General features: G+C 33.6%; 1 pseudogene; it reads left to right on the forward strand.

Annotated features, from left to right (window-relative positions):
- Positions 1 to 9,189: 9,189 nt before the first annotated feature.
- Positions 9,190 to 10,106, forward strand: PONPYGV1R-PS1843 (vomeronasal 1 receptor ponPygV1R-ps1843 pseudogene; annotated as a pseudogene).
- The last annotated feature ends 2,166 nt before the right edge of the window (positions 10,107 to 12,272 follow it).

The following is a 12,272-nucleotide window of genomic DNA, read 5'->3' on the forward strand; positions in this document are numbered from 1 at the left end:
AACAAAATACTGTCATCTGTAGCAATATGTGTGAACCTAGATAATATAATGTTCAATGAAATAAACCGTAGACTGAAAGACAAATATTGCATGAGCTCACTAATAAGTGGAATATAGGAAAGTTGATCTTGCAGAAGTTAAGCATAGACTGGTGGCTACCAGAGTCTGGGGAGGGGTCCGGGAAGAAAACTATTGAGGGAGGTCATTCACTGGGTGCAAAGTTACAGTTATATAGAAAAAATAAGTTCTGGTGTTCTATTACACAGTTGGGTGACTATAACAACTATGGTATAATAACAACATATATATTTCACAATAGCTAGAAAACAGTAACTTGAAAGTTATTACTATAAAGAAATGATAATGGTTTGAGATGATGAACATGCTAATTACCTGAATTTTATCATAACACAATGTACATATATTTTAAAACATTATGCTATACCCTATAAATATGTGAAATTATGTGTCAGTTATAGAATAACTTACTAACCTAAATAAATAAATTTACCAATGCAAAAAATTTCAAGTTCTTGAAGCTGTGTTCTGTGTCTCTTGTAGAATACCTTTTCCACTTAACCAGAACATTTTCAACTTGGCCTTCCCCTTTATTTTCTGCTTGTCCAGAGATTGAAGGTCAAATACGTCAGAAATTAGGATCATTCTAGGTCTTTTCTGAGCCTGCAGCTGGCCCTAATCCTATACACTGCCTGCTAGATTCTCTTAACTATGTGGACACTTTTCAAAGATCTTATTCCCAAAGAATTGCACTCTCCATTATCTCCTGTTAGGCATTTCAGTATGACTACTTTTTGTCCCAAAGAAATCCCTTTGCCTAAGGTTATTGATTTGAAATGCCTTTTTTCATGAAGAAATTAACTGCTATAAATAGCCCTTTGGACACCATGTTTGCTGCATCTTGCATGTTTTGTTGAGTAAATGTTTTTATTCATCTGAAATATTTTCCAATTTTTAAATTTTTTCTTTGACACTTTGGCTATTTAGAATTTCACTGCTTAATTTTCACATACCTGTGACTTACCCAAATTTCCTGATGTAATTAATTTTTAATTTTATTCCATTGCAGTGAGAGAAAATACTTTGCATTTACACAATTCTTTTAATTTTTGTTTGTTTGTTTTTTGAGACACAGTTTCGCTCTTGCTGCCCAGGCTGGAGTGCAACAGCACGATCTTGGCTCACCGCAACCTCTGCTTCCCTGGTTCAAGCTATTCTCCTGCCTCAGCCTCCCAAGTAGCTGGGATTACAGGTGCCTGCCACCACGCCTGGCTAATTTTGTATTTTTAGTAGAGATGGGGCTTCTTCATGTTGCCCAGGCTGGTCTTGAACTCCTGACCTCAGGTGATCTGCCCACCTCGTCCTCCCAAAATGGTGGTATTACAGGTGTGAGCCACCACGCCTGGCCAATTCTTTTAATTTTATTGTGTATTTAATTATCTAGAGTATAGTTTATTCTAAAAAACATTCCATATATACTTAGTAAAAATGCATAGTCTATTCCTGTTATGTGGAAAGAACTATATATATCTGCTAGATCTCAGTGGTTTTGTTTTCTTCAAGTTTGTTTACTCTTTGACCTGTTGACTGTTTTTTAATTCATTACTGAGAGTGAAGTATTTAAATCTCTAACTGTTATTTTTGGATTATCTCTTTCTTGCTTTATTTTTGTCAATTTTTTTTTTTTTTTTTTAGATGGAGTCTCACTCTGTCACCCAGCCTGGAGTGCCTGGGGTGTTCTTGGCTCACTGCAACCTCTGCCTCCCGGGTTCAAGCGATTCTCCTGCCTCAGCCTCCTGAGTAGCAGCAGGGATTCTTATTTTTATATTCTGTCTAACAATCTTAGTTTTTCTTATTTAATTAATCTTTTCATATTTAGTATTATTTATATAGTTGGATTTATTTTTTCTGTATTACTTTTTCTGTATTATTTTTGTATATCACATGTGTATTTTCTTTTTCTACTATTTTGCCTTATTTTGCATTAAGAAAGCATTTTTATATAACATTGCAATTTTAAAAATAATTTTTAATATATGTTTGGAGCTATCTCTTGTTCTTTTAGGGCTTCTGATATACATCTTCATTCCTCAGAATCTGTTTTACATTTATAATAACAATACTGATGAGTTAGGTATACAAACGTTAGTTTTAGGTATTTCTATTTCTGCTTCTCATTTTGTGATATAAATTTTACTCTTATTATATCGACACATGCTATAAACTTATTATTTTACATTTATTATTTTATATAATTTTATTTTCAAAAATGAGATGAGAAAAGAAAAAAGAGCAAAGATATATCTACAAATTGTTTGATATTAACCTTTTTATTTCCCATTTCTGAATTTTCTCATTTGTTCCAGAATATTCAGCTAATTTTTATTGCAAAACATGCTATCACTCACCTGTTTTGTTTAGTTATTGGTAAGTATATTACATGTATTTGTAATTGGTCCAACAATACAATTTTATTTATATTGTTATGCATTCATTTTTTAAAATAATATAAGAAATACAAAAATGTATACACGATGTCTTTTATAATGACATGATTATCTTTACTGGTGTTTTGTCATTTCATGTAGATTCAAATTGTTCTCTTTGGTTATTTGATTATCTCTCTCTCTCTTTCTTTCTCTCTTTCTTTCTTTTTTTCTCGGAGTCTCCCTCTGTCGCCCAGGCTGGAGTGCAGTGGCATGATCTCAGCTCACTGCAACCTCCACCTCCCGGGTTCAAGCGATTCTCCTGCCTCAGCCTCCCGAGTAGCTGGGACTAGAGGCACCCGCCACCACACCCAGCTAATTTTTGTATTTTTACCTAGTTGAAATCAACTCAGTTTTTGTTTACCTGGAAAGGCCTTATGTTGCCTTTATTTTTTATTGATAGCTTTCACATTCAGAAGATTATTTCTTGACAGTTTTTCTTTGATGAGTAGACAAAAAGATTTAAATGAAATTGAAAGGCTTCCAAAAGGCAACTAAATTATGATCTAAAAAAATAGATTTGAAATTGTTTTTAAATTGAATTGAAAATAAAATTATATTGATGGCAGCTGATGATACGTTAGACTGGGATGCTGAGAGCAGGAAGAATTAAACTTATGGACAATAGAAGTCTGTGAGTTGTTTGGTCCTGACTTAGGCCAAATGGAGGACATGCTTTTTAAAGATGTTTCATGAGAGCACAGCCATGCTGAAACTAAAGAGGCTGAGTGCCTGCACTGTGCTAAGACCCACAGGTTTATTGAAATAGAAGTCACTATTTTAATATACAATATTTAACAACAATTTAACATACAATATTAGACTAAGAAAGCAAGTAGGCAGTGATAATTATGATTAATGTTAACTTTAGTTTTAATAGAATCGTGTTTGATGGGTGTCACAGAAGCAAAAATATGGCCTTTGCTATAAAACGTGTGCTCTACTACTGAGTGTGTAAAGCACTCCTGTGAGTGGAAGCCACAAAGAAACCTGAGGGCCGGGGTGGTACAATAATCCTTTGATACTTCACATCTAAAAAAAAAAAAAATCTCTTGGCATGGAGAGTTTGTATCCAAACATTCGCTGCTTGAAATAGATGTGCATTTCTGTACTCTATAAATGTACCTGGACAAATTAATGAGGTATAAAGCAGCCTACATTTTGCTCCCATGTCTAGTGCCCTGACTCAGAACTGTGTCCTCAGGAAAATGGAGCACTTTACCCATTTAGGTCTGATAGAGGTGGCATTTTTTCTGATTCTCACAAAGGTGATTTTGGTCTACTTCTTATCATGAAAATCAGAGATTGCTGAGGAATATTAATGAGGGCAACCATGAATTACTTGAACCAGTAGTAATGCAGTGGAAAATCTGACATTGTGTTTTACTAATTTTGAAGTTTGGGTAATTGGGAGACTACTCTTTTTTTTATAAGAACAGACACCATACAATCCACTGGGCTGAATATACCTGGGGAAATAAGCTTACACATGGAAAAGTTGGAGCACGGCTGTTTCTAATGCATTTTCTAGGAATCAAAAAGTTTCATTTTCCCTTGGTGGTTCCCTTTCTTAAAATCACAAAACCAGAGCTTGTACTATCTTTATGATTGACGTGAAAATTATAGGCCTTGAGGGGATGGGCTGATGGCATTGCTTCCTTATAACCACATAGTGTGAGCCTCATCTTACAAACATGAACTCACTCCAAAAACCCAGCTGGGTGACTGTCTGTCTGTCAGCATTATTAACAGTGAGAGCTCAAGACTCAGGTAAGTGGTGGGATGAGGCAGAATTTTTTCAATTAAGAGCTCGGATCATTGTCTTTTCATAATTTCAGTCATGTCTCAGTGAATCATATCTAAGTACAATAGATGATTCCAAATTAAAAATGCAACTTTATGAATACTGAGGCCATAACATACTGATCTTATACTTTGTTAATTTTGCAATATGGTATTTGAATTGCAATTGTATTTTATTTCTCACTATACTAGCTTTTTCTCAGTTTAACTTACTGTACATACCTAGGTAAAATTTTATATTTTGAAACACAAGAATTCTGAACTAATTCTTAAGAATTTAGTCGTACTTCTTTGTTCTTTTAAATTTGAAAACACTTAAGTATATAATAATTTTTAGAGTCATCTCAAAACGTGATTACTATTTAATATTTTACATTAATTAGCTTTCAGTGAATGACCATAAAATTATTTTGTTTTATTTTGGTATAGTTATTGCACATACAGGATTTAGTTCTGGTTACTATGAAACTGTAAACAAATATCTCTTTTTCTCATTTATCACATTTTGTAGAGTTAATCACTACATCACATATACCAAAGCTTGTAATATTAAGCATGATTACAAATTTGTAAAACAAATTCAGCTTTAGTGTATTACATTTTTTAAATATAAACAGCTAATATAATAAGTATTTTATTAATAAGTTAAAACTTATAAAATGTTATATATGTTAGTTTGGGTAAGATTTTCAATAATGAGAGAATAATATTCTTCAAAATTTGAGGGAAATAGCATTTCCTTATTATAAAACTTTCTCCAAATTTTGCACTCTTATAGCTTCCTCGGTAAGTTTCAAACTTGCAATTTATATATTAAAAATATATTCATGAATGTGGCCAGTATATTTCAATTTTGCTGTTAAAACACATAAGTTAATTTTGTCTAACTTTATTAGGAAATACTGTTTTCTAGTTCTGCGATTTTTTAACGTGTAAGAGAAAGGAATAAGGAGAAGTCAAAACAGAAAAGAAAAAGATAACAATAATGGTTGTCTAATTGTGGCTCATAAGGGTATCAAACCCTCAAGAAAATATAATAGTACAAAATCACTAGGTCTCTGAACATCAGGAAAAAAATAAAGCATTTCTAAGTGCTTCAAATATCTGCATTTTATGTATTTAGGGAGAAAGGACCTCAACTGCTCATAGTAAGTGTACATGAAGAATAGAAGATGTGGTTTTCCAAATTGCAATTTTCAACTTGGAAATATTTCTCCAAGTCAATATTTGGCACATTTGGTAAGACTCTTATCTATACTGTGATGCACAGGGGCACGACTGTACAAGACCTTTCAAATTTTTAGGAAAAAGTTAGTGTTACACTTAGCTGTTATCTCCTCAGTTGAAATAATTGGAAAGAAACACTCTTCCAAAAGGATTTTAGGCTTTTTCAAAATTGGTAGCATAGAATTTGCGATCAAGTCCCTCCAGTATTTTTCTATTGCCTACATTTAAAGTAATGATTTTCATGCTTATTTTTTCCTCCGAGGAAGCTGGGAATTAAATGTCTTGAAGTTATAAATATCCGTGTCAGCAAACATTGTGCTTCTAGCTGCAGTCTACACTAATTTCAACTTCCAAAGAGTGGCAAATGCATTACAATCATTCAATGGATCTGATACTTACCATATTTATTATTTTAGTCTTGGTGTATTTTATAAAGCTTCTTTTTAACAGGCCTAATCTTGGTGGAAACATTTTTTCTTTTCTAAATTTGTCAGCTGGATTTTTCAGTTTGCCATTTATTGCCACTTAACAATAAACCCCTTCTCCCTGGCACCTAAAATTCATAGGGCTAACAAGGCTGCTCAATGAATGTTGTAAATGAATGATAAAAATGAGTCTTTTTATTAATATAATAAAAACCTTTTACATTTGTATAGATTATATTTTAAATCTACACAAGAGACAGTGCAAACATCACTATTCAAATAATATTATTAATAAAATAATACTCAAAAACTGTGTTTTATAATGAAGATGAGGAACTATATTTTATCAAACTTCTTTTTCTACAAATAACGTATCCATCATATGCAAAACAGCTTTTTGCCTTTATACACCCTTTATCTTTGCTTCAGATGTCTGATCTAAGCTTATGTTTTTTATGATCAGATTTTCATTCATGGTCTGTATAATAGTGTTATTCCCCTATTATACATGATTATTTATACACTTTGGGACTTAAGAATATTGGGAATACACTGTCTTTCAGACAGTATAATGAGAATAAACTTGAGCTGCATTATGTGTTTACTGAGAGTGCTCAGGGGCTTCACCGTCAGCCTCAGCAGCCTTAGGTTATCACTTCTAATGGTGAGAGCTAAGCTGTGCATTCAGATTTTGAAATTTTTAATGGGCCACATAGAACCAAATTTTTCTTTGCACTCTGAACAACCTAAAAGTGGCATCTATGGATTTTTTTCCTATTTTGTTTCAGCCAGTTTGGCATCATATTAATGCAAATTCCATAATTCTTCCATGGTGTAGTTGTCAGATTTATCAAATAAAAACATAGAGCACAGCTGAGTTTAATATTTGGACTAAAAATGACTTCTGCAATATGTTAAAGGCAATTATCAATTGTTTAGCTCTGGCAGGTGAGAAAAGTTTTTGAAGATACAATCAATTCAATCGTACTCTATTTGTGTGCTCTAATTTATGACAACCAAGATTGTGATGACCAAGATTGCTGATCTCGTCTGGGATCAGCATCAATTCTCTCAAGAGCCTCAGTGGAAAAATACACCATTTGATAATGCAGATTATTCTGTTTCAGTATGTTCAGGTTATTTACAGAGTAAGGAGAATGAATTAGTATAAACTGGATGTTTTATACGGTGAAAAAATAAAATATTAAAATTCTTATCTATGTTATTTAATCTAATTATTTGTCCTATATCTTCTTTTGGTGTGTGGTTCATAATATATGGCTTATGTTAATAAAACTATACAGATATATAGTTAATAACTCATTTGTACATATATTATTATCTCATGTTCAAATATATTTTTCTAGTACTGATGTGTGATCCTTAAAATTTGGATACCATTAAGTCTTTAATTTAAAATTACTTTGTGTTTTTTTCTGATTTCAACTTGACAGCGGAACTCAACTGCGCTGATGGTGTAGATGTATACTGGTGGAAACCTTTCACTGTTTGTTCCTAAGATAAATGTGTTTACTTATTAAGGTTTTGTAGAAAGAGTAATAACCATTTAATCAACTAGATGTTTCCTTTATAAAATCAAACATATCTGGTGGTTTTAGAGCAACGTTTTCTCAGTCACTAATTTTTGATTATTATCCAAGGATACTCAGTGTCAACATTTTTGCGTTGTCTCATATATTTTTATTTATGGAATTGTATAATGATAAGTGACCTTGGATCAGACACACTTTTATTTTAAAAAAATCTGAGTGAATTTAATGGTGTTTCACTTTTTTAATGTCATGAAGCTAAATTGTTCTTAGCCCTGGATTAAATTAAAATGATAAATGATGTCTGAATCTTGGCCAAATAATATGAAATGGTAACTGCAAAATTGTTATGCAAAATTTTACAAGGTGTTATAGTATTGAAGTTATCCCAAGAAAACTTGAGAGGAATTATCTTTCTTATTGAAGACTACGTATTTTTCTAGGCATGGTAGAGTGTCTCTGTATTAAGTGAAGTCTCAGGAAGATGTGACTATGTTGATGCAACTTCATGGTTGAAACAAAGTAATTAAAGGTAGTGGCTGGGCTCGGTGGCCCACGGCTGTAATCCCAGCACTTTGGGAGGTCAGAAATTTGAGACCAGCCTGGCCAACATGGTGAAATCATCTATACTAAAAATACAAAAATTAGCTAGTATGATGGTGGGCACCACATGGTGGGCGCCACGTGGGAGGCTAAGGCAAGAGAATTGCTTGAACACAGGAGGTGGAGGTTGCACTGAGCAGAGATTATGCCACTGCATTCCAGCCTGGGAGACAGAGTAAGATTCTGTCTCAACAAAAAAAAAAAAAAAAAAAAAAGGGTAGTGTTTTATCTTGTTGGTAACTGAGAGGAAAATATTAAAAAATGTGTTCTGAGATAAAGAGAAATCACATAATAAATCTCTGGGATGTGAACTAAACAGAGACAGCCAGAACTATTTCTATATTATACACAGTAAATTAGGGTTTGATTAAGCAGAATAATGTCCCCCAGTTCCTATAAGGATATTGACATCTGAATTCCAAGATATCACATTACACATCACAATTCATGACAAAGAGAATGTAAGGGTGCAGATAGGATGAAAATTGCTAATATGCTGATGAAATATGATGAATTATCATGGTGAGTCCAGTGAAATCACAAGGGTCAAAAATCATGGAAGAGTGATGATGAATGAATTTCATCAAAATGATAGATCATGAGAAAGTCTTAACTGAATATATTTTTTTAATTGTTTTAGTGAGTCTTTTCTTATTAACATACATTTAATTCAATTCAACTGTACAAATGCTATTCATTTTATATGCCCGATTGAAGTAGTAAATATAAAATGAGAGAACATAAAACAAGGATATGATTACTGAGATGAAGGCCAAGGTACATGAGGAATATAGATAGTGTGCACCTTATACAGGCATAATTGAAAGTGTATTTGTTATACATATTCATAATAATTATATATGTATATATTTATTTGGTTTAGAAAATAATGCAGGAGATACATTATCAAGAATTTATATAAGATGGGGTTAATCAAGAAAATGAGAGTAAAATAAAAATAATGATAATGGTAATAATTTTGAACACTGACAAAAGAACATTGATGACACAGATGTATTTTTTTCAGGTCTTCAAAATATGTTTCTTCTACATCATTAGGATGAACACACATTTCATATGTTATCTTTGAAAAAGTCCTTTTATTTTCAAGCTGGCATTGGAATCTCAGCCAACATATTTCTTCTTCTCTGGCACATTTTTACATTCTTTAAGGATCACAAGCCTAAAAACCATGACCTGATCATCTGTCATTTGGCCTTTGTTCACATACTGATGCTAGTCATTGCAGCAGAGTTAATGTCTCAAGATGTGTTTGAGTTACAGGATTTTCAGAATAACTTCAGATGTAAGGCTGTGTTCTACATATACAAGGCAATGAGGGGCCTCTCGATCTGCACCACCTCTCTCCTGAGCATGCTTCAGGCCATCACCATTAGCCCCAGCACCTCCTGGTTGGTGAGATTTAAACAAAAAATCACAAAATACAATATCCTGGCTTTATTTTTTTTTGGTCCCTCAATTTGTCTTTCAACAGTGACATGATAATCTACATTGTAGGTTTTTCCAGTGTGACCCAGCTAATTCTGAATGTCAGTAAATACTGCTCACTTTCCCCAATAAATGTCATCATCAGAAGGCTGTTTGTTACTCTCTCGTTATCCAGAGATGTCTTCCTTGTAGGAATCATGCTGCTCTCAAGTGCATACATGGTGATTCTCTTGTCCAGGCATCAGAGGGTCTCCCAGCACCTTCACAGCACTAGCTTTTTATTAAGAACCTCCCCAGAGGAAAGGGCCACCAAGACCATCTTGCTGCTGGTGAGTTTCTTTCTGGTTATGTACTCATTGGACTTAATTGTCTCATCCTCCACAATGTTGTTATGGGTATTCAGCCCTGTCATCTACAGTGTCCACAAGTTTATGGTCAATGCCTATCCCACTGTCAGTCCTATGGTGCTAATCAGATCTGATAAAAGAATCATCAGTATTCTGCCAAAGGTTCGTTGGAAGTGCCATCCATTTTTAACAAGTTAGTGATAAAATTTTCTAAAAATAATTTTGCTGTCATTAATTAAATTATTTTAAAACACAGAATTTGCTATCTGATTTAAATAAAACATCTGGAATTGCAGTTTTGTAATATCTAATTTTTTTTAGATGGAGTCTCACTCTGTTGCCCAGGCTTGAATGCAGTGGTGCGATCTTGGCTCATCGCAGCCTCTGCCTCCTGGGTTCAAGCAATTCTTCTGTCTCAACTTCTTAAGTAGCTGGGATTACAGGCATGTGTCATCTTGCTCAGCTAATTTTTTTTTTTTTTTTTGTATTTTTAGTAAAGACAGGGTTTCACCATGTTGGCCAGACTGGTCTCGAACTTCTGACCTCAGGTGATCTGCCCACTTCGGCCTCCCAAAGTGCTGGGATTACAGATGTGAGCCACTGTGTCCGGCCAGAAAAACATTATTTTCCTGAGTGTATGCTTATGTGGCTCCTATTAGCAAGTGTATCACTCAGTGTTACTACTTTTGAAAAAAAAAGTATATATTTTTGAGATGGAATTTTGCTCTTGGATTTTGGCTCACTGCAACCTCCGCTCCTGGGTTCAAGGGATTTTCCTGCCTCAGCCTCCCCAGTAGCTGGGATTACAGGCATGTGCCACCACACAGGGCTAATTTTGTATTTTATTAGAGATGGGGTTTCTCTATGTTGGTCAGACTCAGGTAATCTGCCCTCCTCGGCCTCCCAAAGTGCTGGGATTACAGGCGTGAGCCACCACACCCAGCTGAATAATAATTTTTCTAAGCATGTTTTAAAGTTTATTTTTAATTGAAGATAACATTGTACAAGTTTATTATGCATAACAAAAGGTTTCAAAGTACATATAGACTGTAAAATAATTAAATTTAGCTAATTAATGCATTAAGTTATTTTGTGGTGAGAACACTTAACATCCACTATCTGTGTACTTTTCAAGACTATACAATCTCATAAGTAATTATAGCCACCTTGCTATTTAAAAAATATCATTAAATTTATTTCTCTGATATAATTGTAATTATATTCCTTTTGGCCAACATCTTTTTATCCTCTTCTCCCCTCTAATCACCTCAGCATTTAGTAACTATTTTATATTTTATAACCATTTTAGTCTCTACTTTTATTAGATCAACTTTTTTAGATTCCACATTGTAGCAAAATCTTGTTGTATTTGTCTTACCGTGCCTGGCTTATTTCACTTAACATAATGTTTTCCAGGTTCATCTATGTTGTTTTATTTTATTTTATTTTATTTTATTTTAATGAGACGAAGTCTTGCTGTGTCTCCTATGCTGGAGTGCAGTGGAGCACAGTAGAGACGTCGTTTCACCATGTTAGCCAGGATGATCTCGAACTCCTGACCTCAGGTGATCTGCCAGCCTCAGCCTCCCAAAGTGTTGAGATTACAGGTGTGCTCAGCCCATCTATGTTGTTTTCAATGGCAGGATTTCATTCTTTATATGAATAAATAGCCTTTCATTTGGGTTTCTATGCCATGTTTTCTTTATCTATTTGTCCCTTGATGGATAATATGATTATTCTCTATCGTGGCTATTGTCATTAGTGCTGTGGTAAGTATGGGAGTGAAGACATCTCTTTAACGTACTGATTTTATTTCCTTTGGATATATGCCCAATAGTGAGATTGCTGGTTCATATAGTAGTTTTATTTTTAGTTTGGGAAACCTCTACTTTTTTACATAATGGCTGTACTAATTTGCATTCAAACCAACAGTGCATAAGGGTTTCCTTTTCTCCACATATGGCCAACACTTGTTATCTTTTGTCTTCTTGATAATGACCATGCTAATTTAAGTAAGGTAATAACTATATTACTTTTACATTTTCCTGATGACTAGTGATTTTGAGCATTTTTTCATATACCTGTCAACTATCTATTGTCTATCTATCTATCTATCTATCTATCTATCATCTATCTATCTATCTATCTTGTTTTGAGAAATACCTATTCAGGTTTTTGCTCATTTTAAAATTGGGTGATTATTATTATTATTTCTGCCATTGAGTTATTTGAGCCCCTTATATATTCTGCATGTTAACCCCTTGTCAGATGCACAGTATGCACATTTTCTCCCAGTCTGTAGTTTGTCATTTTCTTTTCTTTTTTTTTTTTTTTTTTTTTGAGACAGAGTCTTGCTCTTGTTGC

This window comes from Pongo abelii, chromosome 6 (assembly GCF_028885655.2).
Source record: "Pongo abelii isolate AG06213 chromosome 6, NHGRI_mPonAbe1-v2.0_pri, whole genome shotgun sequence".
Classification (NCBI taxonomy): domain Eukaryota; kingdom Metazoa; phylum Chordata; class Mammalia; order Primates; family Hominidae; genus Pongo; species Pongo abelii.